This window comes from Ammospiza nelsoni, chromosome 3 (genome assembly GCF_027579445.1).
Source record: "Ammospiza nelsoni isolate bAmmNel1 chromosome 3, bAmmNel1.pri, whole genome shotgun sequence".
In the NCBI taxonomy this organism is placed as follows: domain Eukaryota; kingdom Metazoa; phylum Chordata; class Aves; order Passeriformes; family Passerellidae; genus Ammospiza; species Ammospiza nelsoni.
The window spans coordinates 102,006,251-102,026,756 of NC_080635.1; the positions used below are offsets into that span (position 1 = coordinate 102,006,251).

Consider the following 20,506-nt stretch of genomic DNA (forward strand, 5'->3'; position numbering starts at 1 on the left):
AACCTCTGCACACTTCTAGGAAGGTGGATGCAAAGTGCTGAAGCAACACAAGGTGTGATGTTCTTGAGAAGTCTCTGGTCTCCTGAGCAGCTTCTTGTGAGATTTATAACTCCAAAGGATTGACTATAAATAAATAAAACCTTTCAACACCTTCTAGCTCCTGGGAAACCAAATCCAAAAGATACTGAGTTTTGCTTACCACTTCCTCCTGCCAGGGTTACCAGAGGGTTTGCTGTCTATTCAGTCCTGTCATGCCACCTGCCTCTTGCATTCTGTCTCCAGCAACCACAGCAATATCCTGTCTCTTCTGCTACTCATCCATCCAATATATCAGTGCATGGTAATGTAATGCTTGAGGATAATACCCTGGTATATCTTCTGACTTCTACATATGAGATTTGGTGTTTGCTACTTCTTTTTCTATTTGATAATGACTCTAGAAATTCTTACACAGACAGCAAATGCAGTTGTGAGTTCAATCTTCAGATTTCTTTTTTTCTTAGGGCACCTCTTTTCCTTAATTGCTTTTGCTTTGTTTGTTCAAATTAAATATTTATTGCATTTTAAAGAAGAATGAACTTTTGGGACAAGATAATAAAGGATTTATCTGATGATAAAACATGTAAATCTTTCCAGAAACTTCAGGAGGATTTTAATATTAATGCAGATCAAATATGGAAATATATGCAACTTGTGAATAGTTTTATAGAAACAGGAAGAGCTGTGGTGTCAGTGTAGGAATAATCCTTATTAGGATGACTTTCTGATATTGATAAGACAGGAATACAGGATCTCTTTTTTTTCCTCTTGCTTAAATCTCTTCATTCTTTTGTAAAAGTTCAGAAAAGAATGACAAGTCCTTTTCTTTTTTATGTTTTAATAAACTGCTGAATAAGTAATTACAGAAGAAACTACAGGGAACAAGTTTGTTGTGACAAGGAAAGAAAATTGATTGTCTAAGAAGTCCTCTCAGTTTCTAATAACCAAGGGGTCAATCAACAGTCCCACCCTATAGAAAAAAAAATATAAATTATAGATAATTAGTATTTTGCTGGTTGACTATTTTGAAAAGCATAGCTGTCCCCCATGATAAGGTGCCCGTAGGATAACTCCTCCCTTCTCTTTGTATGAAGTATGAGGGACTAGTACTTAATATTCCTAATTTAATAAAACATAGTTATGAAGTTAATGTTTAAAATACTTAATTTTTAAAAATTTCTCATTTACTCTTTCCAAATCATTGAAACCATAGAATCTACTTAACAGCAAAAAACACCAGAATTTTTAAGTTTGGAGAAAAGTGAGAGGAGGAAATCAAGAGGTAAGATATGGGTGAATTCTCTACACAGCAATATTCTCAGTATCCTTTAAAAGTTTTAGAATTCCTTTCAAGAGTGAATCATGATAGAAGTATTGAAATCTCATAACCATTAAGGACGACCACTGAACTGGGGGGATATTGGCATTCCTGCTTCATGCCTAAACAGATTATTCCCTTTTGGCATTTTCTGATCACCATGTTTATCACAGTGAAATCCCAGTTTGATTTGGCTTTCACACGTGCACATAGTTTGTACCAATCAATTTAATGAGTGGGCATGATTGGAGAGGTTTGTGGTTGTAAAATGCACAAGATCAAGGACTTTATAAAATAAGTTATGGTTTTCAGAAGGTCCTCAAAGACCTAAGTCCTTTGCAGTGTGAAGTTCAGGGCTCCAGTAATCAGAAATATGCTTAGTACAGAGAACTGCAGGGCAGTCACAGAATGCCCTGAGTTGCAAGGAACCTTAAGGATCATTTACTTCCAACTCCCGTGCCATGGTAGGGACACCTTTCACTAGATCAGGTTGCCCAAAGCCCCATCCAATCTGGCCTTGAACACTTCCAGGGATGGGGCATCCACAACTCCTCTGGGCAACTAGTTCCAGTTCCTCACCACCCTCACAGTAAAGAATTTCTTCCTAATATCTAATCTAAGCCTGCCCTCTTTTAGTGTAAAGCCATTTTCCCCTTGTTCTATCACTACATGTCCTTGTGGTTAGTCCTTCTGCTGCTTTCTTGTAGTCCCCTTTATGGACTGGAAGGCTGCTGTAAGGTCTTCTTGAAGCCTTCTTTTTTCCAGGCTGAGCAACCCAACTCTTTCAGTCTGACTTCATAGGAGGAATGTTTCAGCCCTCTGATCACTGTAGTAGCCCTCCTCTGAAGCTGTCTAACAGGTCGGTGTCCTTCTTAATTTGGATGCTCCAGAGTTGGATGCAGTAATCCAGGTGGAATCTCAGGAGAATGCAATAAAGGAAAGGGTCACTCTACAGAGATTCTGCCTTTCAGTGTTATGTCTCTTTACAGACTGTGTTCCCTAGCATGAAATCTTTCAAGATTCATTGTTGTGTTTAGAAGCATGGAATAGCTGGTGCATAGCCCAGAGATCCAGAGATCACCTTATTCTTCTAACACCCTCAGTAATCTATCTGTTCTCAGGCTTAACATTACCATATTGAATAAGTTTTCAAATTTGCCCAACATGATGATTTTGCAAGGCTACAAATGAAACTCATTTGTGCTGCCCTCTGAAGTAATTCTGAAAACACCCTGCTCCCATTCATCATTCAGCATGCAGGTTTCTTTCACTTACTGTGTTCTAGGATGTGCTGTCAGCTAACTAGTGAAAATCCTCTGTAGGAGGTTTTGCTCATTAGAGAAGCGATTTAATGCTAAAGAAATATTTTGCTTTCTATTTTAAAATGTCTTTTTGAATAAATAGTGTACAGATTTTCCTGAGATGTGCTTTGAGCTGCTTGGAAAATGAAGAACAGAACCTTTCACTAAAATTAAAGGGAAAGTTCAGTGAAATTTGGATTAGACTCCAATGATAAAGCAATCTGAAACAGAAACATCATTAAAAGATACTAGTAATGGAACTGTGAGCTTATTTGTCTGAAAAACAGCTTGCGAGGTAATAAGTAATGAATTACTGCTAAGAAGTACATCTGTCTCTTAAGAGAAAAATGTCTTGTGGAATGCATTGTACATCTGTACTGATGAAATTATTAAAATGAGTACCTTTGAGATAGGAGTATATGTCATGAAGATGACCAAGCAAACATTGGATTAGGGGGCTTTTATGCTAATTAAATGATGGACACACAGAAAAGAGATAAATTGTTAATATATGCTAAACACAAAAAATCTAGAAGACCATCTGATTCATTCTATCAGAGAGAAAACATATCTGCTTAATTAAGGGCTGTAATATTGTATGCATGCTTGCAAGCAGTGATAAGGTAGCTAATCTAGCTTTTCCTGAGGTGCACTCTGTCTTTTTAGTGCTTAAATTTTAGCCTTAAGATTCCCCTAATGTTGCTGTTTGTATGGGATTGTTTCTCTGTTGCTGGCACATAACCGATTTCCTGAGAGATAGATGCACCTCCAAATAGCAACTGCTTGTCAGGAAGACAGTTTTTCATACCTGGCTTTAATGCAGACCTTTATTTTACAGACAGGTTTCTCAGAGGCTCGCGCTGTCTTATTTTTAATGACTAAAAAAAAAGCTGGATGAGTGGGAAATGCTGTCACGCAGGCGTTCCAGATGAGACTGGGACAACATCGCATTTGAATAGCCACCCGACGGATCCGTCAAGCTGAGCTGAGACATGCCTCAGCAGCCTCGGCTCAAAATCCAGCCCTGGGATGGAGGGTGAGACGCAGGAGTGCCCACAGCCTGCGTGTGCCTTGGCTCCTCTCTGCAGTGCTGCTGCCTGGGAGAGCACTGGCGTTGGCAGGGCGCCGTCCCGCAGAGGAGCTCAATTGTGCCTCTGCTGTACTGCAGGAACATATGGCTCAACGCCTACGGGAAAGTATCAGGGACGGAATCTTGCAGCAGTAACATAAACATTATTTTGCATGAAGTAAAATCAATATTTGTTGTCTGAGCGTCTTCCCAGGGTTTCAAAGCCAAGTGTTGGTAGATTTCACTAAGTTTGGGGTATTTGTTTCCATTTGCTTCCCAGTCAACATTTGTTTTTATGGGGAAGCTGCAATTTTCTGGGTTGTGTTTGTGGACCGCCCCTGGATGTACATACAGACTGGGGAATGCAGTCCCATGAGAGGGACCTGGGGGTTCTGGCAAGTTGAACATGAACCAACAGTGCCCTGGCAGCCAGGAGGGCCAAGCGTGTCCTCAGAGGCATCAGGCACAGCATCACCAGCTGGGCAAGGGAGGGGATTGTCCTGCTCTGCGCTGGGGCAGCCTCACCTTAAGTGCCGGGGGCAGTTTTGGGTGGCACAATACATAAAAGACATTAAACCATTGGGGACCTTAATGGCCTTCTCCAAAGGAGGGCCATGAGGATGGTGAAAGGTGGGAGTTGAAGCTGTATGAGGAGCTGCTGAGGTCACTTGGTCTGTTTAGTCCAGAGGAGACTGAGGGGAGACCTCACTCACTGCTGTCACAACTTCCTTGTGAGGGGAAGAGGAGGGACAGGCACTGATCTCTTCTCTGTGGTCACCAGTGACAGGGAATGGCCAAGGGAATGGCCAGAAATTGTGTCAGGGGATGTTTAGGTTGGGTATTAGAAAAAGGTTCTTCACCCAGAAGAGTGGTTGGGCACTGGAACAGGCTCATCAGGGAAGTGGTCACTGTACCAAGCCTGACAGAGCTTGAGAGATATTTGGATGATGCTCTTTGGCACATGGTGTGACTTGTGGGGATGGTGCTGTGCAGGGCCATGAGTAGGACTCAATGATCCTTGTGTGTTCCTTTCAACTCAACATATTCTGAGATTCTGTGATACAAATTTTGCTCCTAATCGTTGCCCATATAAAATGTTGGGCTGATGGATATCTGCCCCATGGAAATTCAAGTGCCAAAAATTCAAAGCAAAGCTGGCACCTTCCTTACAAAGCTCTCTCCCCCTTTTTTTTTTTCATTTGAGTATATCTCTGTAGGACCAAGGAAGGCTTCCACAAGCTTTGCAGTGGTAAACTTGTATTAGTAGTGACTACTGATCCCAGAGATGTGAATTGTGAAATTGGTGCACATTGTACCAAAATTCATTATTATTTTCATTTTAAATGTCCACATCTCAAAAAGAAAAATTCTTGGTATGGAACAACTTACATGAGTAAGTGAACCTTGATGTGGGTCCCATGGAAGAGGTCAGAGAGCTGCTCTTCGTGGTGAACTGTCACCAACAAAGCAGCCAAAGTGATCTGATTCTCTGTGCTTGAGCCATACATGTTTTCCCAAACAGATTAGCGCTGATTAGCAATGAATTACCAAGCGTGAAATGAGTTTCTTGGCTTCTAGCCACTGGACACATAGAAAGAATGTATCTGCAGGAGGAGGAAAATGAGTATCCACGGCTGCATAAAACACTTGGATGTGTTTGTTGTTGCAGGCTATTGCCAGCTCAGAGTAAGTGTAGTCATTGCCAGTTAAATAAAACACCTCTCTCCTTACAGTAAGCATATTGCTTGCTAAAACCAGGATCTTTTAAATAATGTCTTTCTGCTTATCTATGGTCTTTGAATATATTTTTTGCTGAATAGGAGCACAGTATTTGAGCACTTCTGTCATGCATAAGCAATCTGCTCTTTAGACAGTGATGCTTACTTAAAATGCTGATGTTGATGATGCTGAAAACGTGGGGTGAGGGAAAACTCAGATCCCGTCTTGATGAGGCTTGCTTCTTTAAGAGAAGGTAAAAGATGAGTTCATCACTTAGCAGCAATTTAGAGCACAAGTAAGCAGTTGGAGTACTTTTAAGAGAGATATTAATAAAAAGCCACTTGTTTCTGGCAGGTAAAAAAGAGGGAAATTGGTCCACCTGATTATGAAGAAAAAAATCAGTGAGATGGTTGGTCTGTTAGGCTGTGGCCTCTGCTCTGAAATAAAAGGACTCTTGCCTTATTTCACTGATGACAGGATGAGGGTGTGAGGCTTCTCTTTGCCAGCAGGAACATGCAAACCGCATCCTCAACCCTTCAGCCAGTTTGTGTTAGTAATTCTAAGCAGTCTGATGCTAGGTACAGTATCTCCACAGTTAACAGGTGTATTATTACTTTAATTATCTTTAACTACTAGGCATGCTGTGATACTAGGCATTGAGAGATTCAAATATACAGTAGGTCTGATAAAAACTGTTTGTCTTGAATAGATTCAAATGCTTGGGGTTTTTTTGCATAGAAGAGCTAATCTTTGTTACTAGTTTGCTACTCATAATCTTGGCTATACAGGCTAATTAATTCGCCAGAAGTCTTATGGTTGACACCTGAAAAAAAAAGGTAAAAATATAGATGATGTCCTACATTTGCTTACCAAAAGGAGACTGATATTTTTAAAAGGGAAAAAAATCCAATATTTTAACTGTTGTATGAAACTAGATAAAAAGTGGATAAAAACCTAATTCCTATGCATTGAACAGAAAGGTGAATATTTATTTCTAATTTTTGTATCTGTCTCCAAAGAGAGTACTTGCACTCTAATGAGGAAAAGGAGGGGAAAATGGTTATTCAATACTTTACTTTTTAAAAAAGAATTTTCCTTTTGTCTTTTGCAAGCAGACATTATAACAGAAATCTCACTGAATTGCCCAAATTTCAAACCAAAATTTTCTGGTAAAATAATTAATATAATCTAGCACACATTCACTCATCTCTGTTTATTCTCTTTATATATTCATTTTCTATGGCTGCCTTCTTTACCACTTCCCAAATATTTTCCTTTCTTGGTTGTTTTTTGTTTTTTATCCCCCCTTTGGTTTGAAGCTGCTCAGAAGTGTGTGTCAGTAGTATTAACTCCCACCTTAAAATTCCAACCTCCTGATGTCTAGTTTTTAAAAGCAATGGACTAATGAGAAAAAGATGCATGGATTCAGCTTTGTATTTATTCCTCACTGTGAATCCTAAGCCATGTGATGCACCTGTGCATGCTGGCTTTACTGTAAGATTCTCAGACACTTACTGTACTGGTAGGATGTTTCCAGACAAATACATATCTTGCAGATGTAGCACTGTTTTCTCAGAGGTTTCCTGAAGGGTTATAAAGAGCATCCATGTTGGGCAATGCACCAATGTTCAGATGTTTTTGAGGCATTCAGATGTCAGTGGTTAGCACTCACTTGCCTTTAAGTGAATGCATTCCAAGGAATTTGTCATCTCTCTGTTTTCAGCAATATTATAAACACAGCCTTGCATGGATCTCTTGGCATACGAGGGTGTACTTGGAGCAGTGTGTTCATTGAAGATTCTTTTTCACTCTTCAGCCTTGTGTGGATCTTTAATGACCTGCTATATGCTTCCTCTTTCTCTAATCTTCTGAGAGAGTCAGCAGGCACAAACTGTACTGAGAAAATTATACTACACCACATTCTGAAACTGTAGGTTTGATTTCAGCCTGTCTGGTGGGACTGCTGCTAAAAGTCAGCATCTAAAGGAGCAGCTCATTTGAATTCTGGATGTACACACAAGTTAATACGAATGTCCTCAGAAACTGAAGGCTGATATATCAAAGCCACCATTCAACACCACCTCAGGAATGTTCCTAATAGTGCAACCATTTTTTCCTTTCACTTCTGTCAAATTTATCAATGTCTGATGTCGCTCTTTCACAAAGACGCAGCCTATTAATATGTATAAAGTAAAAATAAAAGTTCATCCCTATGCATTAACATTTACTCATGGCAATTATGCCTGAGCTTATTAAATTCATATGTCCCCCTCTTTTTCTTTCTTTCCATTCCAACCCTACAGAAAGTAGTACCAGATTTATCTATTTTTATTATTCTCTATGTGTGTGTACCCCTGTATCTGTGTTTTTATGTGCATTATCTATACATCTCTATATATACTTCAGCACTGAGGACTGAATAAATTTACTCACTTTTTGTATCTTACTGCTTGAGCATTTCCCAAGAAAACTAATGACTGCTTACCTGGAGCTAGACTGAGTTATTAGGCAGGCACATAACTGTACTGCCTCAGGAAGTATACATGAAAGGAATTGGACCTGAGAGCAGGAGTTTGTCCTGCCTCTCCCTCCTCGTTTGTGAAGTGAAAAGGTAATTTGCACTTCTCCTTTTTTCACGTGCCTTTTTCTGCTGTTAATTTTCCTGTGCATTGGGGCAGCATGTAAGAGAGGGAACCAAGCAGCTTTCACCTCTCACCCCCTCTCTTGGGGCTACAGTCCCTCTCTGCTGAGCCCAGATGATCCCTGTAGCCTGGGGATGTCCCTGTGCTAGGCTCTGCCAGAGAAGGGGCAATTTGATCTCTGCATAGAGACAGCCATGAGGTTAAATGCTGCATGCTTCCTTGCATGGAATGTTCACCTAGATTCTCCCCAAGAGGATCATCTCCTTGTCCCTGACCTTTGCTGCTTCCTGCAGGGTGGGATGGGGCTGCATGCCCTCAGTGCCTGGCATTTGGCTGTCCCTCTGTGGGTTTAGGACACAAGGGTGGGTGAAGGGAGAGTGTGCAGGATCTCACAGGGTTTGTGTCTGCACTCTCCCCACCTGTAGCTGGAGGATGCTATGGCACAAGTTGGGGTTTGCACTAGTTTTGGTGGAAACCAACAGTTTAAGCCACTGAATGAGGAACTTTGGTGAAGAGGCCATGTGTAGGGTGAAATTTTGCTGCAAATCCAGGGAGCGCCTCAAGGTAGGTTCCCACAAAGGGGTTGTAAGTCCAATTCACATTCTTGGATTGATGCAGCCTGCAAACACCCTCCTTCAGCTGGGCTGGCCACTTTCTGAGGGACTGGAGCAGGTGAAGTGAGAAGATGGGGGTCATAAGATAGAGGGGAGATTATATCCTAATGCTATGTAATTTTCCAGACTGCTCCTCTGGCAGGGATATTATAACACAATTAAATCCCCCTTCATCCCATTCCAGCTCCACACTGGGAACTGAAACCTGCAAATAAGTCCTTGTATGTATTGAACTGAAACCTGAAAATGAGTCTTTGTATGGACTTTAATTTCAGGGATGCAACTGCTTTCCACTCTCTGACAGGGTGAGATAGAAGAGGAAAGACCAAAGAAACTAGACTCCCATTCCAAGGAATAAGTTCAAAAAAGAGCTTCTATTACAGTAATCACCACAAGTACCTAGAGGCTATAGTCAAGGTTGGAAGGATGCTCCTTTGATGTCTTCCTAAAATAAATACAAACATTTTTCACTCTTTTAAGCTGAGTCAACAAAAGAGCAGCTAACTGCTCTGTTAGCTAAAATATCCCCAACACTACTTTGGTCACTTTTTCTTCTGCCATGGCTTAAATTGCAGGTTAAATATTATCTTCATTTGTTCTCTTAGATATTGACTGGAAATTAGAGGCCAGAGGAGAGAAGAGAAGCAAACCCCATGGCTTTAAAAAGGACAAGAATTTGGTTCTTGTTGACTTGTCTTCAGTCCTCTCCTGGCAGCAGCCTCAATACTTGCATTTTTGGTTGCTCAAAGTGCAATAAACAAGCAGCATTCCCTGGCAGGAGGCTTCTCAGAGTGGACAGCTATGTCCTAGACATCACCCCCTTGCCTGGTGACAGCCACACTTGTCTGACACTTCGTGCTGGTGACTTCTGTGCTACATTGCCAAGCCCTGTTGGCTTTCCTGAACTCTGACTGAGAACCCTGAGATGCTTCAGTCCAGCAGCCAGCTGTCATCAATAACAACTGCATTTACCATTATTAAAATTAGCTTGTTTTCTTCAAAGTAACACTTGTCTATGTGTTTCTGTTCATGTGACTAACAACACAATTAACTTTTATTTTGTCCACATCTGTATATTTACACGGCTGCTGAAGCCCCTGTGAGCTGGGTGATTTATAAGCGCTTTGTGCCACTTGCCTGTCCCACTCAGTAGGAAACTATAACCTAACCCTGTCCCTAATGGCATTAAAAGGTCCAATTAATCAAAAAAAGGGGTCAGTTAATATTCTCCACACGTAAGTGCTGAACATCAGAATAATTTGCTCTCTTGTGGTTGGCATCCCATCATTTTGTGGTTTAGTTAAAAAGGAAATTGGCAGGACAGCCACAAGTGTACACCATGGGATTGCTCCACAGATTTGGGGCAGCTGTTATATCTGCTGCAGAGAAATGTTTTCTCTGCTGAAAGAGTTTTTTAAAATAAATAGACAAGTTAGTAGGGAGTAAAATTTTCTTTTTGTGGTTTGAGAAACTTTCTTTCTTTTTACTTCAAAGACTTAAGTGGCACGAGGGAATCCCCTAGCAGCCATAGGCCCTGGGAATTAAATTTTCTCCATCTGTTCCCTAGTCCCTGAGCAACACAGAACAAATCCTACTACCATATATCTCTTTAAGCAGCCTCCTGTGGAAAGAGTGAAGCTTGATTAGTGCATGTGCATATGATTGCCTGCCCACATTTAGAAAACTGGCCACTAAGAGAAATGTTGGCTCAATATTCATTACATCCTGAAGCTCTCTGCACTGTATACATGACAAAGTAATATTTCCACAGCAGGAGGCAATGTGGAAAACAAGGGTTGAGATAGTCTTACCTGAAACCAAATCAATTAATTTGCTCTACAGTTCTCAAAAAGGTCCTTCTCTTAATAAAAGGCTGACCAGGCTTCAGGCTCTTGTGTTTGACCAGTGCTCTATAGATGACCTGGGACAGTTTACTGGCAGATGCAGTCTTCCTAGGAATGCCTTCTGAGTACCATTTAAATGCTGTTTATAAAGTAGTAACTGTGATTTTTCTAACTGAAGTTGCCTTGAAATTTTTTCATCAGCTGTTCTTTGAATTGGGAATATTTTTTTTTCCAGAAAATGCCATTATAAAAGTGAGTTACTTTGTTCTTTCAGCGTTCTGGTGAGTAATTAAAATAGATTTTCATCTATTTGTGTGTTTTCTGTCTGAAGCTGCCAGGAACTTAGGGCAGGTTTACATCCCAGGCTGTTTTGTCTGTGTCTAAATGCTAATGTCTCATTTTGTTTAACACGCCACTGGAGTTTTTCTGGAGCTGAGACCTTTCTGTAACACTCAGTTTCAAGAGGTCTGGCCTTGCTTATGCCTGAATATGGCTCATTTTGTGTCTGACTGAGACCATTTGATACAGTGGTGGTTTAATTTTAAGATTTTTGATACTTGTTTAGAAAAAGCTTTTGGGATATGCCTGCATCCTCTGTTCCTTATTCACTCAGCTGCTCTTTCTCATTCACCTTTGAATTCCCAATAATGTGATCCATGTGTGTAGACTATGTTTTATGGATGAAACGGATTGGCAAATTAAGCTACCTGGCTATGGAATTTAATTCCTTGAAGTGCAGTTCTGTGTCTTTCATTCCAGTGCAGAAAGCAGAAATTTATAACAGACATTAATAGATTTGAGATATTGCAGGGCAGATATTTTTTTATAAGAGGTGCCCTAATAATGAAGAGTTTCAAAAAGACCATTTTTGCAGAATTCATTATTGTTGTCTGGACACAGCTCAGCCTAACATTTGTTTAATAGTTTGGGGTTCTTTTAGGGATATGACCAAAAAATAAAAATGAACTTCATAAACAACCATTAGAAATTTAGAAATTGAGGATCTGAAGTTGTTTGTACAAAAGTTTTCAAAGGGCTTAATTTGTGAATTTTTAAATTAGTAAATATCTCTAGTTTTGATCAAGAATGGGATTGTCAAATGTTATAAACTAGTTATAAATAATTTTCATACGCAACTGTCTCTACACCAAAATAAAAAAATACTTCTATTTTATTACACCAATTTTTATTTTAAAAGTTAATTTAAAATTAAAACAGTGTGGTATTCTAATCATTGCAACATATGTATGGCTATTTTCAGGTAAATCCTGTGCTTAAAAATAACCAAAATGCCAGTGATTCTAATTATACACTACTATTGTCTACAAGCTATTTAGCAGATAAATGGCTGGACAACTTTCTGTCAGAGGAATATTGAGAGTGGAAAAGGTGGAGACCTTATTGCAGTCTGCAGCTTCCCCAGGAGGGGATCCAGAGGGACAGGCGCTGATGTCTCCTCTGGTGACCAATGTCCCACCAAAGGACCCAAGGGAATGTCCTGAAGCTGTGCCAGGGAGGTTTAGACTGGATATTAGGAAAAGATTCTTCACCCAGAAGGAAGTTGGGCACTGGAACAGGGTCCCAAGGGCAGTGGTCACAGCCCAAGCCTGACAGAGTTCAAGAAGCATTTAAACAATGCTCTGAGGCACGTAGTGTGTTTCTTGGGGTGTCTTGTGCAGAGCCAGGAGTTGGACTTTAATTATCTTTGTGTGCTCCCTCTAACTCAGCATATTCTGTATTTTATGATTCCATTCAATTTTTCTGTCTTGTTTTTGGGTCTGTTACTTAATGACAATCTAGCAACCTTTTCCTGAATGAAAACCAACATATCCATGCTCATCATAACTAGCAGCAGAACCGTAGTGTCTTTGGTCTCCAAGAGCTGAAAGCAGCCCACTGTGCTAAACACTGTGCAAACACTGCATAGGTGCAAATGTAGCTCTAGAAGGAGCGTCCTCACATTCAAGCGAGTTAAGATCTGGACACTGGCAACAATAAAATGGCTAAACCATCATCAGACTCTCTCCTTTTCTGATAAAGTGAACATCAGTGTCACAAAGATTCATTGTGACTCAGCTGTCCAGTTCTACGGTGCCTAAGGGGCAACGCTGGGCCTCACCCAGGTCATTGGTGGCAGCTCTACTGGCCTTGAAATCATCAGTAAAAATATATTCATTCCTTATGAAACTAGCTGTTTCTTGATTTTCCGGCCTCTTTCCCTCAAAATTTTCAATGAGTTTGTAAGAGAAGATGGCAATAAAAAATACTTGGATGGATTGTTCTAGTAATATCTTGTAATATATTTAATGATTCTTTTCATTTACTGAATAGCATTTAAGGTAAAATCTCATTCCAGACTTACACTGTTCTGCTCTTAGTGCTCTTTCTATTTTACAGCAACTTCTTCTTGTAACAAAATCTATTTTATGAGGGTAGCTTCATAAAGGAGTTATGTTTTCATTTGCAGTTTGTTAAATTATGGCAGTTTCTGTATCTAAATGCTAAGGAATGGGAGCCTTTTATTTGGCTACAGTTTTAGATAAATACATTATTTATAAAAATAAGCATTTCTCCTTATAATGTACCAGGAAATAGTTTGCATAATCCCCAACTTCTTGCAGAAATCCAAACGTGATTCATTTCCTTTTCACAGGTTTTGATGGAGTAAGAACATGAGAAAGCTGATTCAAAATACACCCTCTGAGGCCAAACTTGACCTGTTCTCAAACACTTCTGCTCGGCTCAAAGAGGCTGATCCACAGGGACTGATGTCAAAGGAAGGTGCTCAGGGACCAGGGCCTGGGATGCTGAATATGGCACTTTTTCAAGGTGAAACAGCAACACAGAAGGAAGATATTTTTAAAGTAAAAGTACTTGCCTGATTCTCCTGTCACTGCTCAATGACATGCATTTATGTATACTATTTAAAGCTGTGTTAAATGCAAAAATATGTGTAGTCTGTGACACTCAGCTCAATAGATATTAAAAGATCCCGGTCTGTGGTAGTCATTTAACTTGCTCTTTAAGACTTTTGCAACTGTTTCACATTTTCTGTGCCTTTTTAGTGTGCGAGATGAAAGCTGCATTGTGGTGATAGCTCAGAGAGATATCCTTTTTCCCTCTTCCCCTTCTCCTTCCTCCCCCCTCACCTTTCTCTGCCCCCTATCCCTTCCCTCCTCTTCTCTTCCCACTTTTTAAAAGGAAGGAGGACTGGTTATTTTCATTATTATTTTATACCAACACTGAGTTGAAAACATTTGTAGTTGTTTAAGTACTTAAGGAAGATCTGCCTCTTACCTCCGGGTAAGACAGTAAATTCTTCCATGTGTTGACTTCATCTGTTATCCCTACCCATTTTCCACATGCCTGAGGGATATTTACTCAGACAGACTCTCTCTGTACTGGAGAAATCTCTGGCCAAGGTCAGCCAGACAAGCAGCACTTACTCAGGATGGGTGTGTATGTGTGAACGGCAGGTCAGTGACATGTGCTGGGGAAAGAAAGTGGGAGCAGCCCTTTCCTCTTCAGCTCCCTCATGAGAGTAACCCTGGCTTCAGAACTGAAGAGCCTCCCCTGCTCTGCCATCGGCACTCCAAGCGGCACTGAGAGTGAGGTCCTCCTCAAAACCTGATTCAAGGTCTTCATTCTCCAAACCTTTGAAACCCTAGTTTTTGCTAATTGAAAGAGTAAAAGCTGGGCCAAATCATGCAATGGGGGATGAGATATCTGGTGTGTTCGCTCAAATGCTCTGGTGCAGACCCAGAGTTTGGCATCCAGTAAGGGGTCTACAGACTGACGACTCCTGGGGCTTGCATCTGTATTTCAATTCTCTCCTGATGTTCTGCCTTTTCCTCCCTGAGCCAGACGTCAAATTCAGCTGGCAGGTGAACATGAATCCCTACAAAATGGCATGTGATATGTACAGTCACAAGGTGGGGGGCAAGCTGCAAAGGTGAACATATGAGTTTGTTTTTATGGGGAGGAGGGAACCTGACATATGGAGAATTCGTGCAAATTGCGTAAGTCACTTTGAGCAAATGAGATCTGCCTTTCCCGATGACCTCTGAGTGCTAGGAAAGCTCTCCCTAACCACAAAGCTCAATATTCAAATGTCAGTCCTTCCCTTACAACTAATTCCCCTTAACAGGGTTATATATGTGAATAGCCTCACTGGGATCAAAGGAGTTACTTACCTGCATGCAGTGTCAGGCACACACATTTGCAGGATCAGGCCCTCCAGGCACACAGCAGCTTTCATTGCCCTGCATGTTGCTCAGGCACAATCTGATGTCAATTAAGGAAAGTGAAGAGAAGCATATGCTTACATGGCAAGAGTGCTGCAGAATGTTTTAAAGTGTGAAAGGTTTAAATCACACCAAGGCTATAAAAATCAGCTTTGTTTATGGACTGGTGCAGAGACCTATTGTACTTTGTATCGATCAATCCATTGAACACCTGGTTCAAAATGTTCAATTGAAAGCTGGGGAAAAGTGCTAAATTGAACAATCTAAGTAACCTGTGAACCTGACAGTCATAAATCAATGGAGATGTTACACACAGTTAACCCTAACCAGTTAGCAAGTTGTACCAATTATTCACTTTGTTACCTGGTTAGGAGCTAGTTCACCGTTTCAGAATTGTATTAATACAGAAAACATTTGTTCTGAGTGACCCTCAGTAAACAGTACCAGGTTCACTGAAGACTTTCTCCCCTGCATCTAGGCCAGAAAAACCTTGCCTGAAAATCAGCTTGGGAAAAAGGACATTTGAAATGAAGAGACAAGTTTACAAAAACTGCCAAATTTGGGGGCCTTAAAAAGTGTGACTACAAAAGATGAAGGATCTGCTTTTCAAATGTGCTTTATTCTGTGGGAAGGTTATTCACACCTGTATGGGCTCTGACAGAAACTGACTTTTCTGATGCTAGTGCTGTTTTTGTTCACAGGTTCTTTGCAGACTTTGAAGGACTTCGATTTGCTGGCCCACCTTGTCTTTTATATGCCTGGCAACATTTGCCTGATTTTTTACTTCCTAAGGCAGTAAATATGCTGAATTTTTCAGGAAGGCTTATGAGAACTTCTTGTTTCTACTAAACCATTTTGCTTAGGGTGAATTGCACACACACCCCTAGCCCTCTATTAGATTTTACATTATGATTTCAGCTCAGACTGAAAGGGCTTCAACCACCTGGGTTACACATGTAACTTAAAAAAATAAAACTGGTGAGCTGTTTGCACTTTTTTTTTTCCTGTCCTTCTTGGGACATCTCAGACTTAGCAAAAAGCAAAAAGTATCCATGGCTTGGAATTTTCTTCAGCCAGCTTTTTCAAATCTCTTGGGTTTTAAATCCTGCAGGTCTACTGATTTAAATTGCTATTTAACATTCTCCTGATTTACTGGAATGAACAGCAGTGCATTGTCCTCTTATAGGAGAACTGATTTTGTCTGTTTTTCCTTCCAAGAGAGATCAGATTTATTAACACAATATACAAATTTTTGCATATATTATTAAGATGGCTACAGTTGTGTGTAGTCAAGACCACAAATCTTTCTTGTTATCCTTAACTCTGATGAAAAACCTTACTTCTTGCTTCCATCCTTATCAATTTTCTGTAGTTCTTATTTTCTGTCTAATTCATATTCTAGTAAATGCCTTTTTTTTTTTGGTGTAATTATTTTGATTTACATAGTTTTTCACTTTTATGCAAGTCAACATTTAGTCCAGCTTTGACTCTTTTTTTTAAACCTCTGGTAAAATGTTTTTAAACACTTTCCAGTTATTATCCACATTTCCTGTCTAATTTCTTTCTCCCAAATGATTTAGCTCATAATGGTTTTCAGCTTTGCAAAATTGGCTCTTGCAATCCATCAAATATACATATTACTGCTCCAGACTTAATTCTGATTGTATATAACAAACAGAAGCAAATCATGATCACTTTTATCTAAACTACTGCTGATTCCTTAAGTCTACATCTATGATATTTTATTTTCATCTATAAGGATAAAATAATGTGATACAGCTTTCCAAAAATGTTGAATGCAGCACTTTTAAAGGAACTTATAATTTATGGCTTATTCCAGGGATATATTAATTTGGTGGCATGAAAACTCCAAACCATGCTATTCATATTGAAGTGCTGACACTGCATGGTTTATTTTTCTTCTTGTTTTATGGATACTTACTTAAGGTGATAGTTTTTCTCTCTTCTTCTGATAATTACTTGTAGAAGGCATTAATAACATACACAAAAACCCCATATTTTTTGTACCTCTTGTGTAACAGACCAAGCTGCAGACTAAGAATTACTTATGTCTTTGAGCCTATTTCCTAGTTTTATCATATTTCTTCTGCCCTATTTTCATGACTAAATGGAATTTAGAAGGAGAGAACTAGTTCCCCAAAGAATCTTTCCCAAGGAAAAGGAATGGATAACAAGTGGAATGTGTTAACAGTTCCACCCCAACTGATATTTTAAAAAGGGCAGAGTGCCTGTCTCATCTTTCCATGCTTTCTTGTTGCTCTCACCAGTAGATTGCCAGATGGCAAGGTGGATTAGAGAGTCAGGCTTCAGTACCACTTGTACCCTAGAATCCAGGAAACTGGTTCTTGAGTGGGAGTCACTGCTAATTTTGGTGGTTCTAGGATGTGATGCTGTATTGTTACTGTTAACAGAGAAAGTAAGAAATTACAGCCAGCTTTCTGGCTTGAGATAGGCAAGATAATTTCATTTGGAGTTGTTTCCTGCTAGGGTTTTTTAGAACACTCTGAAGCTACCTCACTTACGATTCTGTTCATCTTTGGTTTGTTTATGTTAAACATTTAAAATACACTTGTATATATTTAAATTTGAAACCTCATAATGTATTTTTTTGCAGTTATGAGTTCATCTTTCAAATTACATCCATGTTCAACAGAGTTAGTAATTTTAGTCACTTAGTGTTTCTCTTCAAAATCATCTGTTTTTCATTTCCTTCAGGACTGTCACTATAATTAATAACAATAAAAATCTATTTTTCTGTGGCCTCTAAATGCTCAGGCAAATGCATTTCTTGGAGAATGGAGATTTGTGAAATTACTTTTTTGGTGAAAAATGTAGGCTCTCCAGTGCCAAACGTTTTATGAATACACGTCAGTATATATGACCCCAGTGCTTTGGCCACATTTTATTTTTATTTCTTTCAAAACTGAACATAAACTGTCCTGCTCCTTCCAAAATAACAAAATATTCATCTGTTTGAAGAAATCTCTTCTCCCTGAAAATATTTCGTACCATCTTTTCCATTAGAAAACTAGTGTGCTCAGCATTGCCAACTGGATTAACTAATGAGATAGTAATGTGACACTCTCCTGCTTTCACAAGCATCTGGCCAAATGAGATCTGGGCAGACTAGCAATGATTTCTGTGGTGGCAATATTGTTGTGTCAGTGGGCATGGAGTGATGGACCAGTGGAAGGTGAAAAGATCAAACAGAGTGTCAGGTGACAGCCACATGGAACTTGTAGGCAATTGGGCCTGAAAAGCTTTGATGACCCTCACTGTACTCAGTGAGGCTGTGCTCCAAAGGGAGGGTGAGAATTTCACACACACTGCCTTCCTCATATCAAAGGATTGCAATGAGTTTTAAAAGCTGAGGCGATAGCGTGGTTAAGGGCATCACAGTGAGGGGCTGCCCTCTGTGCTCAAAGAGGTTTGTATGAAGCCCTGGGCTGTAGCTGTTTGGGCAAGGAAATGTATTCATTCACTGCAAAATGGTGATGATTAAACTGCAGTTTTAGATGTAGGGCTTCCTCTGGTGATGCAAGAAATCCCACTAAGTGGATGACAGAGACTGGCCAGTGGAGCAGGAAGGTTCATAGTAATGGTCTTTCTGTGGGACAGATCACTGAACACTGGCCTTTTCCAGCATCCACACTTTTGTAGGGTTAAAAACCTATGGCTCAAATTTTAGCAGAGCAGCCCAAATGAATTTATAAGGATTATTTCCAGTTCAAACTTTGCATGATCCTTTTCCTGTGAATGTTTGCCTATCCCGCTGTAGCAGTACAAGCTGTGGAAAAATATGAAGTTCTGGCAGATCACACCAGGAATAATGGCAGAGTGTAGGAGGACAGGACCACAACATCACTCTTCCTGCACTCATCCATCCCCTTGTATGAGATTGCTTGTTATGCTGCTCACATACCAAATCAAAACTTGTTAATCTTCAGAAAACATGCTAATGCAGTGGGAGATTATCAGATGTATTGGGTCTGGGTGAGATGGAGTAAATTTCCCCAACAGCAACCCTCACAGTTCTGTGCTTTGTATTGGTAGCTAGAAAGGTGTTGAGAATAGACACCAGTGCTTTGGCTCACACAGCATCAAATCTGTCCAACAGACAGCATCAATTCTATTCAACTTCTTTTAGCAAAAAGCTTTTTACAGAAAGGGTGATAAAGTACTGAAATCATCTGCCCTGGGAGAGGGTGGAGTCACCATCCCTGAATGTGTTTCAAGAGAGATTGGATGTGGCACTCAGTGCCATGGTTTAGATGAGGTGTTAGGGCATGGGTTGGACTTGAAGAACTTAAGGGTCTCTTCCAGCCTAGTGATTCTGTGATTCAGTGACTCTGCAGTTCTGTGATTCTGTGAACATTCTTCTCTGACCAGTAAGTTGAAGGTGGGAAAGATTTTAGGAAGGGACACAGCCAGGACAGCTAAGCCAAGCTGACCAGAGGGGTATATCATACCATGTGATGCCTGCTTAGCAGTAAAAGCTAAGAGAAAAGAGGAGAGGGAGCATTTATTATTACCCTTGTCTTCCGAAGAAAACACTATGCATACTGAAGTCCTGCTTCCCAGGAAGTGATTGGTCATTGTATGCTCATGGGAAATAGAGAATAAATATTTTGTTTTCCTTTGCTTCCACATATAGTGTTTGTTTTGTTAAAGTGACTTTGTCTTGATCCATTAGGTTATTTTTCATCTTATTTTCTTCCCCCCATCCTGTTGACAAGGGGAGTGATAGAGTGGCTTGGTGGGCCCCTGACATCTAACCAGGGTCAGCCCATCACACCAGATCTGCAAAATACAGTCATGAGGTATGGATTGGGTCAGTGCAACTAAGCATTAACCAAATCACCTTCCAATGACTAACCCTGCTGGCTGATATCTAATTTTCTTTCCCTTGTTTCACTTGCCATTGGATTTAGGACAGGAAACGATAGAGAGCACTGTAAAATCAGATAATAATGTGATTTGAAAATGCAAAAGATATTCCATAAATAATCTGACTTGTGTAAGAGTCACTCTTGCTATGGAAATTAATTAACAATCAAGTCATGTCTGCGCCTCTTCCTGGTGGCTGCAGTAATCTTTTTGCTTGGTCTAAAGAGCTGAACATAAATAAGATTGCAACTAAGTGTATGGTGTGAAGGAGAATTTGGCATTTGGGAAAACAAATTTAAAGCAGCCCCAGAGTATCACTGTGAAGTTTTCCCTTTGCAAATGCTGTCACAGTTGGCAAAAAGGAATCAACAGACATATTTACAATTTAAATGCAAGTTTGGTCATCGAGGACATTTTCTTCAGATTGATGTGGATCAAATATGTCCACTGGGTTACAATGCTGAGACCACCCAAGCTTTTACTAGTGCTGTTGTTTACATAAAGAATTAGAAACAAACTTCTCTCCAATTAGAAAGCCAATATCTAACGAGACACTAACTTCTTATATACTCTGTAGTCTAAATGTTAATAGTTTTGACCTCCTTCAGTTTAATCTTAATCTCTTTGACAGAGCAAGTGGATTTGGCGTTATATTTTACCAAATTGTTCCCTTTGTTTTCTTTCCCTCCCTCATATTTCCAACAGTGACTATGTCACATATTGCAGACCCAAATGAAAGGCTGTCTTCTTTTTCAATCAGTCATATCACTAAGTATATGAGCAGGAAAACCCTTGTGATTGACACTGC

General features: G+C 40.0%; 1 long non-coding RNA gene across 1 annotated transcript in view; it reads left to right on the plus strand.

Moving 5' to 3' along the window:
* The window catches only part of LOC132070608 (uncharacterized), a 97,508-nt gene extending 83,964 nt beyond the window's left edge, over positions 1-13,544 (plus strand). Inside the window, exons 4-5 of the long non-coding RNA XR_009418025.1 lie at positions 10,782-10,827; positions 13,200-13,544. This is a non-coding gene — a long non-coding RNA (uncharacterized LOC132070608). The remainder of the gene's footprint in view (positions 1-10,781; positions 10,828-13,199) is intronic.
* Positions 13,545-20,506: the final 6,962 nt, after the last annotated feature.